This window comes from Pseudophryne corroboree, chromosome 6, assembly GCF_028390025.1.
Source record: "Pseudophryne corroboree isolate aPseCor3 chromosome 6, aPseCor3.hap2, whole genome shotgun sequence".
In the NCBI taxonomy this organism is placed as follows: Eukaryota; Metazoa; Chordata; class Amphibia; order Anura; family Myobatrachidae; genus Pseudophryne; species Pseudophryne corroboree.
Window position 1 is genome coordinate 182,992,843 of NC_086449.1, and position 24,173 is coordinate 183,017,015.

At 49.3% G+C, this 24,173-nt stretch overlaps 1 long non-coding RNA gene and 1 other non-coding gene across 2 annotated transcripts in view; both read right to left on the bottom strand.

Annotated features, from left to right (window-relative positions):
* Window positions 1-142: 142 nt before the first annotated feature.
* Window positions 143-24,173, bottom strand: part of LOC134935114 (uncharacterized) — a 50,211-nt gene continuing 26,180 nt past the window's right edge. The window contains exon 2 of the long non-coding RNA XR_010179909.1: window positions 143-277. This is a non-coding gene — a long non-coding RNA (uncharacterized LOC134935114). The remainder of the gene's footprint in view (window positions 278-24,173) is intronic.
* Window positions 7,571-7,689, bottom strand: LOC134937824 (5S ribosomal RNA). Its single transcript, XR_010180583.1, has one exon. It is a non-coding gene; the product is annotated as a 5S ribosomal RNA (ribosomal RNA).

Genomic DNA, 24,173 nt, shown 5'->3' on the forward strand with positions numbered 1-24,173 from the left:
TGATAAATGAGTCTTTGAAAAACAATGCACAGAAAAATAGTATAATTACCTTTATGTGGAACTCGAGATGCTTTCCAGTCAGCAACAGTAGCACATACAGTATGTCTGGCTCTACACCAGACATAAATTATACACATGGCCATGTGGTAAATCATTTATTATATGTGCAAGTGCATGGGCTAAACTACAACATTTCCCTAATACAGCAGAAACAACTCACCTTGTTGTGTAACCCCCGTCAACCTAACACCACAAAAAAAAAATCCTAATTTGTGCCCTAGAAAAAAAGAAAGCACAAGTGTCAGTGGAACGATTTGCAACCAACCAATCACAAGCAGTTTGCTAGTACAAGTGACTCACATCTTCAGCCTCTAACCTCTGGTACATAGGTTTTCTGTGATCTCTCCTGTGGGGAAATACCCTGGGTACCTAATAAGCTAGCTCTATGTTCGGGTGTAGTATGGTATGCCGGCGGCCGGGCTCCCGGCGACCAGCATACCGACGCCGGAAGGCCGACCGCCGGCATACCGACAGTGGGACGAGCGCAATTGAGCCCCTTGCGGGCTCGCTGCGCTCGCCACGCTGCGGGCACGGTGGCGCGCTTTCACGCTATTTATTCTCCCTCCAAGGGGGTCGTGGACCCCCACGAGGGAGATAAACTGTCGGTATGCCGGCTGTCGGGATCCCGGCGCCGGTATACTGTGCGCTGGGATCCCGACAATCGGCATCCTGAAGACCACCCCTATGTTCTCTAGTTTATTAGTATTCAGTCCATGCAAATGCTACAGTAGGGTGTCCAGCAGACCAGGATGAACAAAAGTAAGATATGTGACACTCTCCTGGCTTGGCTGTACATTGTTTTAGCAACAATTGCTGACAGGCAAAACTTAAGACAAAATGTATTAAACAAACTCTTCACTCTGCAGTATTGTAGCTCTGTTTTGTTGCAAAGCAAGAAGCTATATCGGCGGAATGTATGAAAATGTCAGGTGTCGGCGTGGAGGATATAAAACTCACATCTCTGGCATTCCCTGCACATCCTGTATGATGTGTCACACAGCTCCTGGCCCCGCTGCACATGCTCGAGATTTGCGGCAGTGGAACATGCAAATAACCATAGCACTACCCACAGATGATGCTGTGCTAGTAGATAAGCAATGAATACTTTTCAACAGAGATGCAGGAAGCTTAAATATGCAGCTGAACCTTTGAAAATGTCATTTCCAGAGGTTTGGCCACATACCGCATAAGCACTAAGCACCGGAATGCTATAGATTCCAGGTAGGGAGGCCAATCCCAGGCCATTTTTTCAATCACGGGTATCGGGACTGAAAAATGGTCAATCCCGAGATACCCGTGATCGGCTATTGCCTATGTGACCACCTCCTTGCTCCGCCGGTCCCGCACACACAATACTCACCATACAACGGGGAAGGGCGGGTGGAAGCATCCGTCGCTCTCGGCGGGTGATGGCGCAGCGTGACCTGTAACTGAAGGTCCGCTGCGCCGGGGAGCCAGGCAGTGTCTGAGCATCCTGAGGACGCTCAACCCTGATCCCTCAATCCCCGGGATTGAATCCCAGCCATTTTTGGGCCTAAATCCCGGGATCGGCCTCCTTAATTCCAGGGCTTGGATGCGGTTGCTAATGCCATCTTCAGATGGTGTGGCTTAATAGAAGACTATAGGCTTCTATCGCGCTGCCCCTTCAGAGAGGTGGGTGCGCAGATATGACTCCGGGTCATAAACCTTTGTGATTTTCTTCATACATACGGAGTTAGTAAACGCCAATATACACGTGGAGGGTGGCGTGATGCATCGCAAGCAAACGCCACACTTCAGCGCCGTTATTAACATAAACCAAAGGCACTGTTGGAGAAATCTGATTTCTCCACAGACTGCCTTTTAACCCTTTTGCTGCAGAAGACAATTGGGGCCTGTCCTCCCGATATCAGCTAGACTGGTGAATGTAGTGCGCCCCCTTCCCCCAGTAACTTACATTATCCCCACCGTTCCAGGAGACCTGGGGGCACTCCTGCAGCTCCCACTGAGAAAATCTGAAGTGATGCTGTTGTGACCATGCCCACCGGCAGCACATGCGTCACAAAACAAATTATGAATGAAAATGGTGAGGGAGGAACTTTAAGTGGTGTGCCCACATAAAGGTTAGTGTCTAGCGATCACTGGACATTAACCCCTTCAATAAAAATAAATAAATTATATAGTAGATCTACAGCTGCTGGTGTTACGGATTGTGCACCTTGGTGGAATTGAATGTCTCCAATACAGACCTCTGTGACCATCCAGGTTTAGGCATGATAGTCCTTTTTACATAGAAATTTAGACGCAGATAAGAACCACTTGGCCCATCTAGTCTGCCACTTTTTTTTACCATATTTTTATCTCAAACCTTATTTGATCCTTATTTCTGTAAAATCAGGAACCCACTGCTGCTAGTGTTCCTGATCTTCAGCTTAGTGGAAACAGGATCCCAACCAGCTCAGGTACTTCTTGCGTAGAGGTGTCTCATAATAAACACAGCATGTAGAAATAGTGCCTATCGCCAACAGTCTCTCTGCCTGTAATCCATAAAGGTAAATGTCTAGTGATCACACTGATAACCAGACACTAACCGCCTGCACTAAAAAAAAATAATGTAGGCCAGGCGTGGGGGAAGATCTCCCGCAACCTGGTTACAAATAATTATGGGGCATGGGTGCATCTATAATAGGTGCACCCATTTAAAATACCTCTCTAAGTGTGCTGCAACGATTACCGGGTAGTTGGTGCAATTTCCATGTTTCCGGAGATCTATCTATGTGCACTATAGAAATCAATGACAAGTACCAGTGTCTACTATGGAAATTAACTGGTAAGAGAAGTGAAGGACGGGGGTCCACGTGAGGGTTGCACATGGCCATCCCCTCTATTTATCCATCCCTTTTAAGGGTCACCCACAAGGGCCTGCTTCAGAGTTGTATGTAGTGTAGTTTTAGTGTGCAGTGGTGTGATTTTTTTTTGCCACTGTGCATGAGTCTAAGTCGCACTGCACATAAGCAGAAATGGTTTTGTGACAGCGGTTGCTGAAAAAGGCTTATTTACAAAGTGATAGACAAAAATAGGATATTAATTGCCTACCGGTAAATCCTTTTCTCGTAGTCCGTAGAGGATGCTGGGGTCCATTTAGTACCATGGGGGTATAGACGGGTCCTTTGGGAGCCACTGGCACTTTAAGAATTTAATAGTGTGGGCTGTCCCCTCCCTGTATGCCCCTCCTACCAGAATCAGTCTAGAAACTGTGCCCGAGGAGACGGACATACTTCGAGAGAAGGAAATATGCAGATAGTGGTGAGATTCACACCAGCTCACACATAACAAAAAGGAAAGTCAAGCTAATCAACTTGGAACAATTCAGCAACGGCTGAAACAACAATACTGAACCAAGTTACAATGCAGGAATACGAAGCACTGGGCAGGCGCCCAGCATCCTCTAAGAACTACGAGAAAAGGATTTACCGGTAGGTAATTAAAATCAGGATTTTGGTACTTACCGATAAATCCCTTTCTCCGATTCCACAGGGGCCACTGGAGTGTAGTTACAATGGGGAGATAGTAGGTGGTATTGGTAGCTGGCACTTTAAAAATTCTCACACTGTGGCTAGCTCCTCCCCTACTATCTCCCCTCCAAGCCAGTCTACGTTAAACTGTGCCCGAGGAGAGCTGTAATAAACAAACCGTAAGGTAGAGGAGGTTAACGACGCCCTGTAAACCAGGCGAACACAAACTAAACCTGGAACAGAACCTGACAAAAAACCAGGCTAGCCTGAACCCAACAAGCAGTCATATGGTGATCTGCAATCGTTAATCAAACAAAAATCAGGAGAAACAGCGCTGGGCGGGCGTCCAGTGGCCCCTGTGGAATCGGAGAAAGGGATTTATCGGTAAGTACCAAAATCCTGATTTCTCCTTCATCCACTAGGGGCCACTGGAGTGTAGTTACAATGGGGACGTCCCAGAGCTCCCAAAAAACGGGTGGGAAAGCGCTGAGAGTCCTGTAAAAACTGCTCGGCCAAACAGTGATGCAGAGGCCGTAAAAGTGTCAAACTTGTAGAATTTGACAAAACGAATGTCGGTTTGACCAAGTAGCCGCCCGACAAAATATTCATGGAGACCCCGCGGGCGGCTGCCCACGAAGGTCTTACAATGCGCGTAAAGCGCGCTGAATTGGAAAACGGAGGTTCCCTAGTAACCGCCAAGAAGACTGTCTGATGATCAGATGTATCCAACTGTCCAGCATATGCTGGGGCCCCGGCTATTTAGTACGGGAGCATCGTCCAGAGCAAAGAAGAAAAAACACTTCATCGAATAGCCTGAGACCTCTGTAGAGAGAGTTGACGAGCCCTGACAACATTCAGAGAGGATTGAAAACCACTAGTGTCAGATTTATATGAAAAATGGACCTCCCCTCTGGAAGAAACGACCGCTGAGGCCGAAGCCGAGCCCGGGGAGTTGCCAATAGAGTACTCCCTGAACAAGAGGCCGAACTTACGGCCGCTAGGCTAATCTCATTTGGAAGAAAAGCGAAAAAGGCAGAGACCTAAAATTCCGGTCAGTGTGGTTTGAAGCGCAGCGGAGCAAAAAACCTCCCAGAGAAACCAAAGATGAATGGTAACTGGAAGAAGGGGGAAAAACCCCCTTTTATCTTCATTATGCTCCATAAAGTTTTCCCAAAGTGGCAAAAGCGAGAAGAGGTAATAGACTTCTGAAATCGGAGCCCAGTAGGCCTAACCGAACTAGGGAACTCCTCCCTTCTGAGGTCTCGTGAACAGTCACACGGGTAACCGAAACCAGTGTAAAATTGAACAAGGAGAAAAAAAAAAGGAGCCTGTTGAAGTAGACAGTCCAGTCGAGGTAGGAGCCAAGGCTCCTCTACTGACAACAGGCGTATCTGTATCTTCAAGTCATGCGTGGCCCAACCAGCGCCACCGAGAGGACTAGCACGCATAATCCCCTCCTGTGTTACTGAACATGAAGTAGAAATAGAAAAGGAGGCAGGATAGAATAACCAGAAAACTCCCCGGAGCCCTGAGGGCCTCCACGGCTACTGCCGTCCGAGAGTAATAAAGGGTTAAAGAGTCAGTCAGAACGCCCTGAGGTCGATCCGAAATCTCCGCCCACAGCGGACCAGCTGACAAAACTCCGGGGCATGTTCCCTCACCCAGGAGTCTGACCTGGTGGCTTGATCTGGAAACAAGATTGTTGTCCCACGTTCCGAGAGGAATGGAGGCGACCACTCATTACGTCGCAACTTGACTGAAGAAATAGAGTCTCTGGTGCCGAGGAATGAAAAAAACCTCTGACGGACCGTGTTGAGAAACGTCTATGCGGAGCATAAATTGGATCTGTGTCGAATCAGAAGCTCGTGGATCCTCCGGATATTCAGAAGCCACCTAATGTACAGAGTGGGATAGTAGCAGTAAATTGTCCCATTAGGGAACCAACGTCACCCACTGCCCTTGAAAAAGAGTTATTCTGTTATCTTCCTAAACTCTGTGGGAGCGGAAGAGAGAAGAGTAAAGGACTTACAGTGAAAATGAGAATCCTGTTAAGGGGGAATCTGAGAAAAGCCTGTCCAACGGAAATCAGTAAACAGGCATCTCTGAAGACAAGGGACACGTAAAACTCCCTTTCTTGTTTAAACTAGCAATCACAGACTAAAAGGATTGTAAGGCCAGAATAGGCCTGTCCGAGCCACTTGGCTTCGGAACGTGAAAAGAAAACAAAGGCCTGAGAACTGTCCTAATTCAAATGATATGTGTAAAACAGGGATCAACACCCTTTGCGGTTAGAAACCTATGGAGCGCAGCCTGCAGTATGACTCTCTTGTCATCGTAAATCAGCCGACCCATGCCGAGGGACTCCTGAGACGGTTGTAACCGCCCAAGCCTTCTCCCATCGACCTGCGCCTACCCTGGGACCCTGCAGGTGTAATGGGTGTATAGGATGACATAAAATCAGACTGGACTGAGGATGTTGAACCTCTGCTTCAGCCTTTTTACCCTGAGAACCCCTGGCGACGAAGATATCACCCGTGTGGAGTCAAAAACCTGAAAGGGCACGAAAAAATCTAAAGGGAAGACCAGTAAAGGTCTGTCTTGGAGCTGGGGCAGTAGTAGGAGAAATCAAAGTGGACCTACCTCCATTGGTTCAAGAAATCCTGCAGAAAGTTCCTTCCCCAGAACCATCTGCCCCGTAGGATTTCATGTTTACTTGTCACTGTCGCAGCCCCAGAGGTCGTCGGGTTAAGACAGCCCAAGCGAAGATGCAGGGTCCGAGTCTGTAGACATGGAGACCTCCAAGGAACATAAAGCAGAATCGTGATTCTGACCTGTATCAAAGTATCAATTGATCCTGATGCGAAGCATCCTGTAACCTAGAGGACAATTGTTCCCCAACCTACCTGCTCCGGATACGGTAGAACCATGCTGCCGCATATGTCGATGGATCCCTGAGCAAGGTTGCCTCAGGAAAACGGCGGCTTGATGGACCGGCGATACACCGAGGTGTATACCTTAGAGAGGTTCTGATACCATCTCCTGCCATCTGCGGGGAAAAGATAGGAAAACAAACCTTGTTTGATACCTGATATTGTGTATTCGGGTGTCTGTCGGCCGCCTACCGGAGCCTGCCCAGCTCATCCGAAACTGAACCAGTCGCTGTCATTTTCGTCAATGGCGTGGAACCCTGATGGACTTGACGTGTCCTCCTCCTTTACCTGCAGTATCAGATGAACTGCTGTATTATGTACCTGTATATTCTGAGACACTGGTTCAGATCCACAGAAAACAGACATCAGTAATGCATGGAATGTTAGCAAAGTTTATTTTTGGAAAGGTGTGTTTGGTCCCGCTGTGATTTGATCCTGTGACCTTGGAAACCAAAGTCCAAGGGCTTACCTGATGAGCTATTGTCTGGATAATAGTGACATTACCTGCATCATTGATCAAACAGGGGTGTGCAGGTGCGTGGAGGGCGAAGCAGATGGCTCCGCCGCATACCTCACACCTCAGAGGGAATTCTTCGACTATCCCAGGAGAGACAAACGAAAGGAGAAAAGGTGGGTTAAATAAACAGAGCCCTACGTAAGGTCTGCACTATAATGTGTAGTGACCGATACGATTAAAATAAACTTTCTGGAGCAGCGGAGACCTGAACCAGCAACGCTGCGCTGTGGGACAGGAGTCTTAGCCCTAGGCTATAGGAGTTCTCCTTAAAGTTTTGTTTGGATTCAAACCCCTGTTCAGATACCCGCTACTAGCGTACTGAGCCGCAGCGCTATTTGTCTGATGCCTTACACGCATTCCACAATTACAAATAGCATTAGTAACTAGTGACAAGAAGGAATAATAAAGGGAAGGCAACACCCCGCCCTGTATTTAGTGTACCGCTAATTAAGGTGCACCAGATGTTTCTCTGAGGTTCCGCTGGCTTTTCAAAATGGTGACCAGCCTGTGAGAAAGATGGGGGAAAATGTTATGTGCAAGATGTTGTTATTAGAAAACATTGCGGAAGTAGCCTACAGCACCTGGTGTTCCCAGGCGGTCTCCCATCCAAGTACTAACCGGGCCTGACCCTGCTTAGTGTCCGAGATCAGACGAGATCGGGCGTGTTCAGGGTGGTGTGGCCGTAGGCTTTTATCCCCTATATCTGGTATTTTATGGATTTATCTATATACATACCTACACGCACCTAAATATATATATCTATATATATACATGCACAAACATAACTATATATGTATATATACACACACACCGTAGGTAAATAAATACTGCACAGTAGATCCTTTTAATTATTATTGAGCTGAGTCCCAGCTACTGTAATAGAGCAGGTTCCCTGATTTGCAAGTAGGAAAATGCTGGGTAGAGGACTCTACTGCAGGAGGAATGTATCTATATTTCAGCAGCCTGAAGTATCGAAAAGTTACAAATCCCAGAGCTGTTGCCTAGCGATGGGGAGACCTGGGAGCCCACTGAGTAAAGCGGGTTAACTGTTAATATACCTGGGACTTTATTTGTATTTGTCTCTGAGTATGCAAGATTAGCCCACTGGGCTATAGGAGACACTGCAAATATGAAGCCAGGTCTGTGCAGGGAGGAAATGGCCGCCAGAGTGAAACTCCTCTGGGCTATGCGATAAAATCTATATAGTGGATAACTGGATTAGTGCTGAGCCACTCTGACTATATCACATTCTCCCCAGCACCATGTGCATTAAACTCACATAAATGCCTATTACACTATAACAGTGGCCGGGGAGCGGAGAATGCTGAGCCCGCTGTACAGAGCAGGAGTTAGCTCCGCCCCCCGGCTATGGCGCCTTATTGCAAAACTAAGCGGGAAGCGAGCTGTACCCTCCGCTGGGCCTGCGAGTCACCGCCGGGGAGCGCTGAGCCCGCTATACAGCGCTAGTAGAGCCCTGTATCTGCTAGCCGCCGCCGGGGAGTGTTGCGCTGAACAGAGCGCGAGTCGCCGCCTGGGAGCAGGGAGCGCTGAGCTCGCTCTACAGAGCGGGACTTAGCTCCGCCCCCTCCGTACAAGGCGCCAAATTTAAACATTGCTTTGCGCTCGAGCGGGATCCCTGTGCCGGCTCTGTGAGTCGCGCTGAGTGGGGATCTGTGCGGGGGGTGCGGGGAGCTGGGGGAGCAGAGGGTTATCAGAATGACACACACCCGTTTTTCAGTCAGGGTTGTATAAACACATACTCAGCCTCCCCCAATCATCCTGTCTGTTTCTCCATGAGGAGGACAGGTAAGGATACAATAAAGTACATTACAGCCCCAGAGAGCCCTTCTGGAGTGGGTTGTACAACAATAAACAGATTGCTCTAAAAACATACATAGCCACCACAAATAAAGTATACTTCACTCACCACTGTGTTCTTGGTGGATCGGCCCCGACACACGCCGCACGCAGCGGCGTCCAGCCGGAATCTTCTGTGGTGGGGTGGTCCCGACACAAGCCGCACGCAGCGGTGTCCGACCATTTTTGATACTCACCGCTGCCATGCTGCCGGAATCTTCTGCTGGATGGAGTGGCCGCGACACGCGCCGCACGCAGCGGTGTCCGCCAACTCAGGAGAGCTCAGTGTCTCCCTCAGCCGGGGCCCATCCCTAGCCGCACGCAGCTGCGATGGGACCCCGCCGGCAGCTCCCACGGTGCAGACTGGCAGTGGCAGAGCTGCCAGTCTGTGAGTGTGTGTAAGAAAAATAAAATAATAAAGAAAAAAGAAGAAAATTCTTCAGCTAAACCCAAGTGAACCAGCTACCTCGGGCACTTAACTAAGACTGGCTTGGAGGGGAGATAGTAGGGGAGGAGCTAGCCACAGTGTGAGAATTTTTAAAGTGCCAGCTACCAATACCACCTACTATCTCCCCATTGTAACTACACTCCAGTGGCCCCTAGTGGATGAAGGAGAAATCCTATTTTCTCTTACGTCCTAGAGGATGCTGGGGTCCATTTAGTACCATAGGGATGTACCAAAGCTCCCAGAATGGGAGGGAGAGTGCTGAGGCTCCTGCAGAACAGATTGACCAAACTTTAGGTCCTCAGAGGCCAAAGTATCGAACTTGTAGAACAGGGGTCTTCAACCCGTGGCCCGCGGGCCACAGGTGGCCCGCTGCTATGGTTTCCATGGCCCGCCGACGCGCCCGCCCGCAGCGCACATATGAACACAAAAAAAAATAAAAAATGTTTTCCCTTTCCCGGAGTCATGTGACTCCCCCGCACTGTCACTGGTTGCCTGTGAAGAAGGGGAGTAGCTCCTCTTAGGCTGGTCAGTGGTCTGGTCACCCTTACTGTGTCTCCCTCCCTGTGTCTCCCTCCGCCTGCAGTGTTGAATAGGTGGGTGAGAGCGGCGGGGACCCGGCTGGGGGGGGTGCGGCAAGTTACCATTGAGAGCAGGGGGCAGTGCGGGAACCCGGCGGGCGGGAGCGGAGGGGGTGCGGCAGCATGTATGCAGCCTGAGCATGGCTGTGTGCGGCGGGGACCCGGCGCGGGGGGGGGGGGGGGGCTGCGGCAGGAGAATAAAAGTGTATAAGTGTTGAGGGCAGGGGGCAGTGCAGGAACCCGGCGTGCGGGAGCGGCGGGGACGGGGGTGCGGCAGCCTGAGCATGGCAGTGAATAAATTAGTATTGAGGGCAGGGGGCGTGGCGGGGGACCCAGCAGGGGGTGTATTAAGTATTAAGAGCAGAGATGGCAGGGAGCATGCTTTGACAATGCTGCTGTCTGTCTGTGATGGGGAGGAGGGAGGGTATGATAGCACCTATGTCTTGACATAGGCGCTATCATACCCTCCCTCCCCCCATCACAGACAGACAGCAGCAATATTGTGAAAGCATGCCCACATTATACCCACCAGTCCAGTGATACTGCCGTATGAGTCCAGTTCAGTGCTTACAGACCAACATCTTGAGAATACTCTGCGCATAGCGACTTCTAACATTGATGCCAACATCGACAAGCTGGCCAAGCAAAAACAATGCCAAGTTTCCCACTGATATGAACTTATTATAATAACAAAGGTAAAGTAGACCATGTTTCATTCATTAAATTACAATAATTATCTTTTGAAGTCTTTTTTATGGTCTTATGAGTCTAGAAAAGGTCTCATTACAATCATAAATTAAAATTTAGATTCTAAATACCGCAGTATAGCTTAGTGGCCCTCGGCTTCGTTTCATTTTTTTATGTGGCCCACACTGTCTTAAAGGTTGAAGACCCCTGTTGTAGAACTTAGCAAACATGTTCGACCCAGACCAAGTAGCTGCTCGGCAAAGCTGTAAAGCCGAGACACCCCGGGCAGCTGCCCAGGAAGAACCCACTTTACGAGTAGAGTGGGCCTTAACAGATTTTGGACACGGCAAGCCTCCTGTCGAATAAGCATGCTGGATAGTAAACCTGATCCAGTGAGAAATCGTCTGATTAGAAGCAGGACACCCAACCTTGTCGGGATCATAAAGGACAAATAAAGCATCCGACTTCCTGTGACGAGAAGTTCTCTTCACATAAATTTTCAAAGCCCTCACCACATCCAAGGAATTTGAGGTAATTGAGGAGTCAGTAGCCACTGGCACCACAATAGGTTGGTTGATATGAAAAGCTGACACAACTTTTGGAAGAAATTGCTGACGCATTCTGAGCTCAGCTCTATCTTCATGGAAAATCAAGTAGGGGCTCTTGCATGACAATGCCCCCAATTCTGACACGCGTCTAGCAGATGCCAATGCCAATAGTGTGAGCGCCTTCCAAGTAAGAAACTTGACGTCCACCTCCTGCAAAGGTTTGAACCAATCCGAATGCAGGAACTGCAGCACCACATTAAGATCCCATGGTGCCGTAGGAGGCACAAAGGGTGGTTGGATGTGCAGAACCCCTTTCAAGAATGTCTGAACCTCAGGGAGGGCAGCCAATTGTTTCTGGAAGAAAATGGACAAGGCCGAAATCTGGACCTTTATGGAGCCCCAGCGTAGGCCCACATCCACACCTGCTTGCAGAAAGAAACCGTCCCAGTTGAAACTCCACCGTTGGAAACTTCTTGGATTCACACCAAGACACATACTTTTTCCAAATCCGATGGTAATGTTTAGACGTAACCCCCTTCCTAGCTTGTATCAGCGTAGGAATTACCTTTTTTTGGAATACCCTTCCGAGCTAAGATCTGGCGCTCAACCTCCATGCCGTCAAACGTAGCTGCGGTAAGTCTTGATAGGTGAACGGCCCCTGTTGCAGAAGGTCCTCGCAAAGAGGCCTCGGATCCTCCATCAGTAATTCCAGAAGATCCGCGTACCAAGCCCTCTTTGGCCAGTCCGGAGCAATGAGGATCACCTGAACTCTTGTTCTTTTTATTAGTTTGATAATCCTTGGGATGAGTGGAAGTGGAGGGAACACATACACTGACTGGAACACCCACGGAGTTACCAGTGTGTCCACCGCCACTGCCTGTGGGTCTCTCGACCTGGAACAGTACCTGCGAGGCTTCTTGTTGAGGTGAGAGGCCAACATGTCTACCTGAGGTATGCCCCATCGCCTTGTCACCTCTACAAACACATCCGGGTGGAGGCCCCATTCTCTTGGATGGAGATCGTATCTGCTGAGAAAGTCCGCTACCCAGTTGTCCACTTCCAGAATGAAGATTGCTGATAGCGCCACTGCGTGCTTTTCTGCCCAGAGGAGGATTATTGTTACCTCTGACATTGCCGCTCTGCTCTTCGTTCCGCCCTGTCAGTTTATGTAGGACACTGCTGTTACATTGTCTGACTGAACCTGAATGGCCTGATCTTGCAGAAGATGTGCCGTTGTAGAAGGCCGTTGTATATGGCCCATAGTTCCAGAATGTTTATCGGAAGGATGGATTCCAGTCTTGACCACTTTCCTTGGAAGTTTTCCCCTTGGGTGACCGCTCCCCAACCTCTGAGACTTGCATCCGTGGAGGGAAGGATCCAATTCTGAATCCCGAACCTGCGGCCCTCGAGTAGGTGAGAAGTTTGCAGCCACCAGAGGAGTGAAATTCTGGCTTTCGGTGACAGACGTATCCTCTGGTGCATGTGAAGATGTGATACCAACCATTTGTCTAGGAGATCCAGTTGGAAGGACCTTGCATGGAATCTTCCGTACAGAAGATCCTCGTAGGAGGCTACCATCTTCTCCAGAAGGCGAATGCATTGATGAACCAATTCCCGGGCTGGCTTCAGGACATCCCGTACCATTGATTGGATCACCAACGCTTTCTCTACCGGTAGAAACACCCTCTGCACTTCCGTGTCGAGTATCATCCCCAGGAAGGGCAGTCTCCTTGTCGGCTCCAAATGTGACTTTGGAAGCTTCAGGATCCACCCATGATCCTGGAGTAGTCGAGTTGAGAGAGCAATACACTGCAACAACCTCTCCGTGGGAGATGCTTTTATCAGGAGATCGTCCAGATATGGAATTATGTTCACTCTTTTCCTGCGGAGGAGTAGCATCATCTCTGTCATGACCTTGGTGAACACTCTCGGTGCTGTGGAGAGGCCAAAAGGCAGTGCCTGGAACTGATAGTGACAATCCAGCAGCGCAAGTCTGAGATAAGCCTGGTGAGGCGGCCAGATCAGAATGTGAAGGTATGCATCCTTGATATCCAGGGATCGCATCCGGTTTCGGTACCACAAACAGGTTTGAGTACTAACCCTTGTGTTTTAGGTGAGGTGGAACTGGAACAATAACATTTGTTTGGACCAATTTTCGAATCGCTTCCTGCAGGATAGCACTTTTTGTCAGCGAAACTGGTAAGCCTGATTTGAAGAATCTGTGAGGTGAGAGTTCCTGAAACTCCAGTCTGTAGCCCTGGGTAACAATGGCCCTCATTCCGAGTCGTTCGCTCGGTATTTTTCATCGCATCGCAGTGAAATTCCGCTTAGTGCGCATGCGCAATATTCGCACTGCGACTGCGCCAAGTAATTTAACAATGAAGATAGTATTTTTACTCACGGCTTTTTCATCGCTCCGGCGATCGTAATGTGATTGACAGGAAATGGGTGTTACTGGGCGGAAACACGGCGTTTTATGGGCGTGTGGCTGAAAACGCTACCGTTTCCGGAAAAAACGCAGGAGTGGCCGGAGAAACGGGGGAGTGGTTGGGCGAACGCTGGGTGTGTTTGTGACGTCAAACCAGGAACGAAAAGCACTGAACTGATCGCACAGGCAGAGTAAGTCTGAAGCTACTCTAAAACTGCTAAGTAGTTTGTGATCGCAATATTGCGAATACATCGGTCGCAATTTTAAGAAGCTAAGATACACTCCCAGTAGGCGGCGGCTTAGCGTGTGTAACTCTGCTAAATTCGCCTTGCGACCGATCAACTCGGAATGAGGGCTAATGTCTGTTACCCAGGGGTCTAGGCATGATGACGACCAAGATGTGACTGAAATATTTTTGTCTCGCTCACATCTGCCCGATCTCCAGGCTGGGAGGTCCACCGTCATACTGAAGATTTTGAGGAAACAGAAACTGGTTTCTGTTCCTGAGAACCTGTTGGTGCAGGTTTTCTGGATTTTCCCCGACCACCCCTAAAGAAGGTGGAAGGGGATATGGATTTTTTGAATTTTGCGGTCCGAAAGGACTGCAGTGTAGACGTAGGATAAGATTTCCTGGTGCTGCTGAAGAGAGAAAGGTGGACTTACCCGCAGTTTCCGTGGCGATCCACGCATCCAATGCGTCCTCAAACAGAGCCTAACCTGTGAAGGGTCAGTTCTCCACACTTTTCTTGGATTCTGCATCCGCAGTCCATTGGGTCCTCTGCGTGCCGAGACCGCCATGGAAGTAGCCCATGCATTCAGCATGCCAAGATCCTTCATGGCCTCCACCATGAAGCCAGCAGAATCCTGTATGTGACGTAAAAACAAGTCAATGTCACTCCTATCCATAGTATCTAAGTCCTCTAGTAATGTGCCTGACCACATTACTATGGCTTTAGAAATCCACGCGCAAGCAATAGTGGGCCTTAAAGCCACGCCTGTAGCAGTGTATAGTGATTTGAGCGTAGTCTCAATCTTGTGGTCAGCCGACTCTTTTAAGGTGGTTAAACCAGGGACAGGTAAAACCACCTTTTTAGACAACCTAGATACAGAAGCGTCTACTATAGGTGGGTTTTCCCACTTCTTTCTATCCCCTTCAGGGAATGGAAAAGCAATGAGAATTCTTTTAGGGATCTGGAATTTTTTCTCTGGGTTTTCCCAGGATTTTTCAAATAAAGCGTTTAACTCCTTAGAAGCAGGGAAGGTGAGAGAGGATTCTTATTTTCTGTCAAATAAGATTCCTCTACTTGTTCAGGTACCTTCTCAGAGATATGTAAAACATCCCAAATGGCTTCAATCAGTAGCTGCACCCCTTTAGCAAGGGATGCATCACCCCCTACATATCCCCACCACCGTCCCCTGTATTAGAGTCGGTATCAGTGTCAACTTGCATTATCTGGGCAAGTGTACATTTTTTGGGGTATGTAGGTGGGGTCATAGGCGTGTGCACATGGGGTGCCTTGTGCGCACAGGTACCCCCTAATGTCCGGCACCCCCCACACGCTTGTTGCTGCTGCCGCGATTCCCATCTTAGTCTGACACTGAACTTGAAGGGAGGAGAGCGCTGTGCGCATCTCTCCTGCCCCTCACTGTGTGTCCCCGTCTTCGGCAGTCATTTACAATGTCTCTCGGCTGTCAGCCAATCAGAGCTCGCAGACCGGCTCTTGATTGGCTCACAAGCCGGCGCCATATTTTAAATGGCCGCCGGAGACAGCCAGGGACTCAGTGAAGTGAGGCACAGGAGAAACGTGCGCTGCGCTCTCCTCCACTCAGTGGCAGAGAAGGAAATCAGTGGCACTGGCAACAGAGGAGGGTGAGCACAAATGGGAGCATGTGTATCTGGCACCACTAGGGGCAAGTGTGTATCTGGCACCGCTGAGGGCAAGTGTGTATCTGGCACCACTGGGGGCAAGTGTGTATCTGGCACCGCTGGGGGCAAGTGTGTATCTGGCACCGCTAGGGGTATTGAGTAAGGTGAACCGCGGGGGGCATATGTGTTATGAGCAACGGCTGTGGCTCATTCCTGTTTTGCATTTTGGTTATGTATTTTATGTTATACTTCTGTTTATGTTCCCCGTGGGTGTCATGGGGTGTTCGGAGCTCACCCTTAAGGAGAGGGTACTGTTATGAACCACAGGTAGTGGTTCATTCCTATTCTATGTTTATAGTTGTCTTGCAGGCCAGGATTTCCCGTTGCTCTGGTTTGAGAAGACTCTTGTTTGCTGCCGGTGGTGAGTCTGTGTGATTGCAGCTTGTTCCCATGTGTTCAGCCTCACCTGTCTGTTGATTGCACCTCTCAGTTGTGCAGCAGGACAGCTGCACGACATAATTAATTAAGACTCTCTGTTATATTCTGGCTCAGTGCAATTCACAGACGCTGGTGATATTTCCAGAGTTCTTGAGTTCTGAGCTAGTCCCTGCCAGTTCCTGAGCTCCTGTCTAGCAGTGTCTGTCTAGCTGCTTCGAGTGTCGGTTCCAGTGTCGGATCCAGTGTCGGTTCCAGTGTCGATCCTGTGTCGGTTCCTGTGTCGGTTCCAGTGTCGGTTCCAGTGTCTGATCCCAGTGTCCTGCCGTGAAGCGTTCCTGTCCAGAAGTCCTGTGGCTTTGTCTGTGCCTGGTCGAGTATCTGGCTTCTTGGTGTCCACCGGTCTGTCATTTGGGATTCTGCCTGTCCTCCGGTTCTGAGAGTCTGTGTCGGCTACATTGGGGGTTCCTGTCCGTTTGCCAGTATCGGTACCGGTTCCGTGAGTAGCGGCTTTGCCGCGTCCGTCGGCCTAGGCCGCAGTTTTCTTTGGTTATATTTTTGTTACTGGTGTTTTGCAGAGGGTTCTGCTTATGCTGTCACTGCCGGTACACAACAGTATTGTGTCGGTGAGTGGACAGCATTTCCTTTGTTGTTCTTTTCCTTTGGCGGCGTGCCGCACATATATTTAGTTTTAGGGTTGTTAGTAGCCCCTAGCCTTCTGTTTGCTTTAGTTAGAGGTCCCCTTGTTATTATCCTGTCTCGGTTCACGCCTTGTCTCACTCTAAGACCTGGGGGCATCCGAGTTGGGCAGACCTAATCCGCCCTTCAAACGCGGCTGCCGTGGGCCCAAGAAACCATAGTCACTCAGGCGTGAACTGACCACACGGGTGAAACAATGGAGGTAGGGTGCTAGGGGCTATTTCCACACCACACCTTATTTCAGCGTCACGTTCTGGTGCTCTGGACTCACTACGCAACATCTCCCTTGTTCTGAGCACCAGGAACCTAACATTATCACCAGCCATACAACAAAAAAGAAATAAAGATTTTTCTTTTTTGGCCCAGTCCAGTGTCTTGTCTAGAATCCAGTCCTGTCTAGAATTCAGTGTGCAGAATCCAGTCCTGTCAAGAATCCAGTCCTGTCTAGAACTCAGTGTGCAGAATCCAGTCCGGTGTTTAGAATCCAGTCCTGTCTAGAATTCAGTGTGCAGAATCCAGTCCGGTGTTTAGAATCCAGTCCTGTCTAGAATTCAGTGTGCAGAATCCAGTCCGGTGTTTAAAAATTCAGTCCAGTCTTGTCTTGTCTAGTTTAAAAATCCAGTCCAGTCTTGTCTTGTCTAGAATCTTGTCTAAGAATCTTGTCTAGAATCTTGTCTTAGAATCGTGTCTAGAATCGTGTCTAGTCTTGTCTTGTCTAGTTTGAAATCCTCCTATGCCTACTATGCAAGCCCTGCAAGCATCTCTCTCTGCCCTGAACTCTGCTTTCAGTGCTTTGAAACCTGAGCGGCTGGAAGTTTTGCAGCAATCCTTAAAGCAACTGCAAAACCTTCTGACCAAAATTTTGCTTATTTTGCCAGAAGTAGTTGAGAGTTAATTCTCTAAAGAGACTCCTGTTCACAGTATGGTGACAAGTGAATCCTCAGGTTTAATTAGAGAGAAAAAGTTTGAAAGTTTTCTGCGGCCCAGGCTCTCAGAAGAGGAGCGTCTGCGTCGCAGAAACTTAGATTTATGCCTATATTGTGGGGGTTTAGGCCACTATCTGCAGACCTGTGAGTTGTGCAAGCCAAAGTGTGGCGACAAGTCCTGCCCTCTGGCCAAGTTGAGTCAGGATACAAGACCTACTCCTGTCTCTACTGTGGCAGAGGTACTTGTCACACAACCCACACTAAAAATCAGTCTGTCCTATAATTGGGGTCCTTGGGCTAGGGAGCCCCATTATAGATTCAGGAACCAAAGGAGAATGTTTCTCTCCTCTCTTGATTTTCCTGTTGAAGAGGGCCCCGATGCCCAGGGTCCTGGAGTGGTGCCCGATGCCCAGGGTCCTGGAGCAGTGCCCGATGCCCAGGGTCCTGGAGCGGTGCCCGATGCCCAGGGTCCTGGAGCGGTGCCCGATGCCGAGTGTCCTGGAGCGGTACCCGATGCCGAGTGTCCTGGAGCGGTGCCCGATGCCCAGGGTCCTGGAGCGGTGCCCGATGCCCAGGGTCCTGGAGCGGTACCCGATGCCCAGGGTCCTGGAGCGGTACCCGATGCCCAGAGTCCTGGAGCGGTACCCGATGCCCAGAGTCCTGGAGCGGTACCCGATGCCCAGAGTCCTGGAGCGGTACCCGATGCTCTAGGTTATAGAGGGACATCGAATATTATAGCTCAGTTGTCAATACCAGAAGGGGTCTCAGAAGCTGTTACCCCAGGTAGAGACTTGATAAGCGCAACTCCAGAGAAGGTGTCTAAAACCATAGTTCTAGAAGGGAACTCGAGAAGCAAAACCCCAGAAGGGATCTTTGAAGTAATATCCCCAAGTGGGGTCTCGAGAGACAAAGCCCCAAAGAAGGGTCTAGAAGTCGCTTCCCCAGGAAAGGACTCAAGAGGCATAGCGTTAGTGGAGGTTCTGAAGGTTATAGCTTCAGCAAAAGTCCCGGAAGTCATTGTCCCGGGAGAAGTTTCGATAATTATCGACTCGGAGAGGGAGGCTGACGGCCCGGTCCCAGAGAGGGAGGCTGACGGCCTGGTCCCAGTAAAAGAATCCGAGGTGCTGACCCCAGCGGGGTTCCCGAAGGCCACTGCCCCAGTGGGGTTCCCGAGGGCCACTGCCCCGGGTGGGGTTCAGAAAGTCACTGCCCCGGGTGGGGTTCAGAAAGTCACTGCCCCGGGTGGGGTTCAGAAAGTCACTGCCCCGGGTGGGGTTCCGAGGGCCACTGCCCCAGGTGGGGTTTCGAGGGCCACTGCCCCAGGTGGGGTTCAGAAAGTCACTGCCCCAGGTGGGATTCAGAAAGTCTCAGCCTCGAGTAAGGTCAATAGAGACCAGGTCCTAGCAAAGCACTCTAGTCAGTCAGATGGGAAGGAAGCAGATCCTGACTGTTGATATCTCAACATCTATAATCTTTGATGGGGACTTAGTCCAATTTCTGGCGCTTTACAAACACTATTACACCATTTTGTTGTCTAGACCATTTCTGGGCATCACTTCAGAGAACCTAGTGCTCTATCTGATATATTCCTTTAGAGGAGAGCCTTTTGAGTGGGCGACCAGCCTAATGAAAGCTGAAGATCCCATTCTTTAGGATCCCCCAGCATTCAGTGATGCAGTTATTAAAAGATATGGTTCCAAAGAAATTGGTTCAGGTTCCTCTAGGTCACCCGTCTTATCTGCTGAGAGTTCACCGTATACTGTAAACTCGGCACAAGAGTCTCAGCCCGTTGTTTTGACTGCAGGATGTGCTTTTCTGTCTTCTTCTAATAGTAGTACTTTGCCTGAAAGTTCAGCTCCCAAGGTTAAGAAACCAATCTCTGATTTGAACCCAGCCTTGCTGGGAGGTACCATCAGTTCAGACAATGTTTGGGGAATTACCTTAGTCAGACCTCAAGAACTTTATAAAAATAAGAAGAAAAAGAAATAATTATTGACTCTTGCCTTGATATAAAAAAAAAGGATTTTTTTTCCCCTTGTCTTGTGTCCAGTGGCCACCGTCAAGGGGGGGGGGGGCGCACCATTACAAGCTGTTTCTACAGCTTGTTTCTGTTAGACCAGTGTGTCAGGTTTTTTTTGTATCCCTTGTTTTGGAAAGTCTGAATTTTGGGGTCCTTTGACCCCTCCTCAAGGGGGGGGTACTGTTATGAGCCACGGCTGTGGCTCATTCCTGTTTTGCATTTTGGTTATGTATTTTATGTTATACTTCTGTTTATGTTCCCCGTGGGTGTCATGGGGTGTTCGGAGCTCACCCTTAAGGAGAGGGTACTGTTATGAACCACAGGTAGTGGTTCATTCCTATTCTATGTTTATAGTTGTCTTGCAGGCCAGGATTTCCCGTTGCTCTGGTTTGAGAAGACTCTTGTTTGCTGCCGGTGGTGAGTCTGTGTGATTGTAGCTTGTTCCCATGTGTTCAGCCTCACCTGTCTGTTGATTGCACCTCTCAGTTGTGCAGCAGGGCAGCTGCACGACATAATTAATTAAGACTCTCTGTTATATTCTGGCTCAGTGCAATTCACAGACGCTGGTGATATTTCCAGAGTTCCAGAGTTCTTGAGTTCTGAGCTAGTCCCTGCCAGTTCCTGAGCTCCTGTCTAGCAGTGTCTGTCTAGCTGCTTAGAGTGTCGGTTCCAGTGTCGGTTCCTGTGTCGGTTCCAGTGTCTGATCCCAGTGTCCTGCCGTGAAGCGTTCCTGTCCAGAAGTCCTGTGGCTTTGTCTGTGCCTGGTCGAGTATCTGGCTTCTTGGTGTCCACCGGTCTGTCGTTTGGGATTCTGCCTGTCCTCCGGTTCTGAGGGTCTGTGTCGGCTACATTGGGGGTTCCTGTCCGTTTGCCAGTATTGGTACCGGTTCCGTGAGTAGCGGCTTTGCCGCGTCCGTCGGACTAGGCCACAGTATTCTTTGGTTATATTTTTGTTACTGGTGTTTTGCAGAGGGTTCTGCTTATGCTGTCACCGCCGGTACACAACAGTATTGTGTCGGCGAGTGGACAGCATTTTCTTTGTTGTTCTTTTCCTTTGGCGGCATGCCGCACATATATTTAGTTTTAGGGTTGTTAGTAGCCCCTAGCCTTCTGTTTGCTTTAGTTAGAGGTCCCCTTGTTATTATCCTGTCTCGGTTCACGCCTTGTCTCACTCTAAGACCTGGGGGCATCGGAGTTGGGCAGACCTAATCCGCCCTTCAAACGCGGCTGCCGTGGGCCCAAGAAACCATAGTCACTCGGGCGTGAACTGACCACACGGGTGAAACAATGGATGTAGGGTGCTAGGGGCTGTTTCCACACCACACCTCGTTTCAGCGTCACGTTCTGGTGCTCAGGACTCACTATGCAACATCTCCCTTGTTCTGAGCACCAGGAACCTAACAATATGTTTATATTGCTTTGAGTGCCAATAGGCGGTGCTAGACACACCCAGTAGGTGGTGCCAAACACACTCCTCCGACGGTACACCCCCTAATAAAATGTTCTGCGCACGCCTATGGGTGGGGTATTTGAGGAAGTAGTGGGAGCTGAATACTTCAAACCCTCTACAGATTTTCCCAAAAACTATGTCTTTTTCTCATTATGTGACATCCTTGATGAAATCTGGGATATCATTCCCCTTAAAGAATCCACCCATGGGGGTTCGGATTCAGAAGGCTGGGAAAGCACATTGCACTGAGTACATTCAATAGACTCCTCAGGAGAAGATACACACTCTGCAGCACATGACACAGAGCCCTTAGACATGGTAATGTGGATATATACACTTACACACACATACAGGAAAATGTCAGACACAGTTTCCCCCAGAGTACCTTCAGAGAGTCACAGAGTATGAGGAGCCAGCCACACAGCGCCTCTGTGGGCAGTTATTCTGATAAAAGCCCGGCGCTGACTAACTAACCTTAATAGGTTAATTAGTACTAACTACACTCTCCCCCCTGTCTATAACACCCTGGTACTGCAGAGGATAACTGGAGTTATGTGGGGGTCAGCGCTCCCTGTCAGCGTCCTGCTTCAGTGATCTGCAGGGAGAAAAATGGCGCTGGTGAGTGCTGGATTCGCTCTGAGGAGAAGCCCCGCCCCCTGTAATGGTGCGCCGCTTCCCGCACAATTAGATTATACTGGTCAGAGGTCTTTGATGCTAACAGCGGGATTAGCCCCTGTTAGCTGTATTTACCAGTCTTAGGGTGATCGCGCTGGCCCAGGACGCCCCTCATCAGCGTCTACATATGCATGTTGCTGAGCCTTCAAGGAGCGCAGCCTGTCAGAGCTGCGCTCCCACCCTTGTGCCGCCATTCCCGCCGGCGACCCGCTAACCGGGCCGCCGGCGCTGTACTCGCCACTTCTCTTTCTTCTGGGTCTGTTAGGGGGTGGCGGCCGTGCTGCGGGAGTGAGCGGTCGCCTTGTGGGCTTGCGATCAGCACCCTCAGGAGCTCAGTGTCCTGTCAGCGGAGATAGAGAACCATTAACTACAAGAGTCGGTTCCTATTCTCCCCCCCCCCCCCCCCAAGTCTCACGAAGCAGTGAGGCTGTTGCCAGCAGCCTTCCTGTACCTAACAAGTCTTAGAAAAAAATAAAACTAGACAAACTCCTAGGAGCTCCCCTGGCTGTGACCGGCTCCCCTGGGCACATTTTCTAAACTGAGTCTGGTAGGAGGGGCATAGAGGGAGGGGCCAGCCCACACTATTAAACTCTTAAAGTGCCAGTGGCTCCCAAAGGACCCATCTATACCCCATGGTACTAAATGAACCACAGCATCCTCTAGGACATAAGAGAAAAGGGAAGGTTTGTGGGTGGCAATGGGGGAATGGCACCTCAAACACAGGTGTGTCACAACTATTTCTGGGACATGTCGTAGCTTGCAACTGTGATCGTATATGCCATTATAATGGCTCTATCATCTTTCTTCCTGCGGCCGTGCTACACGACCGCTGGACTACTTAGAACTTCGATAATGGACTGTTCTGTGACCAATGCTGCATCTCCGTATGCAGCTGCTCAGATTAGCAAAGCTGCCTGTGGACATCTTAATATAAATCCAAGTGTCTGTGGCATTTGCATATTTACGCATAGTTGCTGCATACAAATTTGTGCATCTCTACTGACCGTTTCCAGGGAATTTAACAGTGCACACAGATCCAATACTGTAATTGACAAAACTGACTCAAATCCATGTTATATTGTAAGAAATGTGTCACACTGCAGCAGGTGCTCATGAACAGCCACGATTCAGACATTTATGTACAGGAGAAGAGAGATGAAATCAGTAGCCCAAGCTACACCGCAACCTGCTCCAGAAACACCAGATATACAATACAAAACAATAGGTGAGGTTCAAAGGCGCTAAACTGTGAGAATATAATAAAAAAATAAAGTCTAGAAGAATAAAATAACCACTGGATCCAAATATATGTGCAGGAACAAATTCCAATTTCTTCCCAGAGCATTCTTTTCCTCAGTGGTGTGAGAGCATAGAAGGGAAAACCAAAAATGTGTGGTAACGTCTTGTAAATATGCTTGACACCCCAAACGCACTGAAATTGGATGAACACTGCATCCAATCTTCAACGATAACAGAAACAGACCGTACTCACTCACACCGCAAAAATAACCCGGTATCGACCCGGTATATTGCCAGGTCGACACGGGTCCATGTGCGATGTGAAAGGGCCCATGGAAAATTCCCGGGTCGCCTGACCCGGTAATTCAACTCGGGTTATAAGAAGGGTTATTCCCGAGTTGAATACCGGGTCAGTGCGATTTGGGACCCGTTCACTACACAAGGGGGTAAATTTACTAACATTCGTAATTTTCGGAAAAAGGTCAAAGTTCAATCACGAATGACATCGAAAGTGTAAAACTGCAACTTTTTGAATTTATTACGACTAATTTACTAAGCTGCCGTATTCGGGTTTTTCTTTTCTTCCGATGTCGATGTCATTCGTGTTTTTTTTGTGTTTTTTACGGCAGTGATTAGCAAAACACTGCCGACTTTTTTTACAATTAATCTCGGCCGGATCTGTGTGATCCGTGCTGGGGTTCAATTTTTTTTTTTTTTTAATTAAACACTGTAAAATTTTAAAAAAAAATTGCGTGGGGTCCCCCCTCCTAAGCATAACCAGCCTCGGGCTCTTTGAGCCGATCCTGGTTGCAAAAATATGGGTAAAAAAATGACAGGGGTTCCCCCATATTTAAGCAACCAGCATCGGGCTCTGCGCCTGGTCCTGGTTCCAAAAATACGGGAGACAAAAAGAGTAGGGGTCCCCCGTATTTTTAAAACCAGCACCGGGCTCCACTAGCTGGACAGATAATGCCACAGCCGGGGGTCACTTTTATATAGTGCCCTGCGGCCGTGGCATCAAAAATCCAACTAGTCACCCCTGGCCGGGGTACCCTGGGGGAGTGGGGACCTCTTCAATCAAGGGGTCCCCCCCCCAGCCACCCAAGGGCCAGGGGTGAAGCCCGAGGCTGTCCCCCCCATCCAATGGGCTGCGGATGGGGGGGCTGATAGCCTTTGATGTAAATGAAAAGATATTGTTTTTAGTAGCAGTACTACAAGTCCCAGCAAGCCTCCCCCGCATGCTGGTACTTGGAGAACCACAAGTACCAGCATGCGGCGGAAAAACGGGCCCGCTGGTACCTGTAGTACTACCACT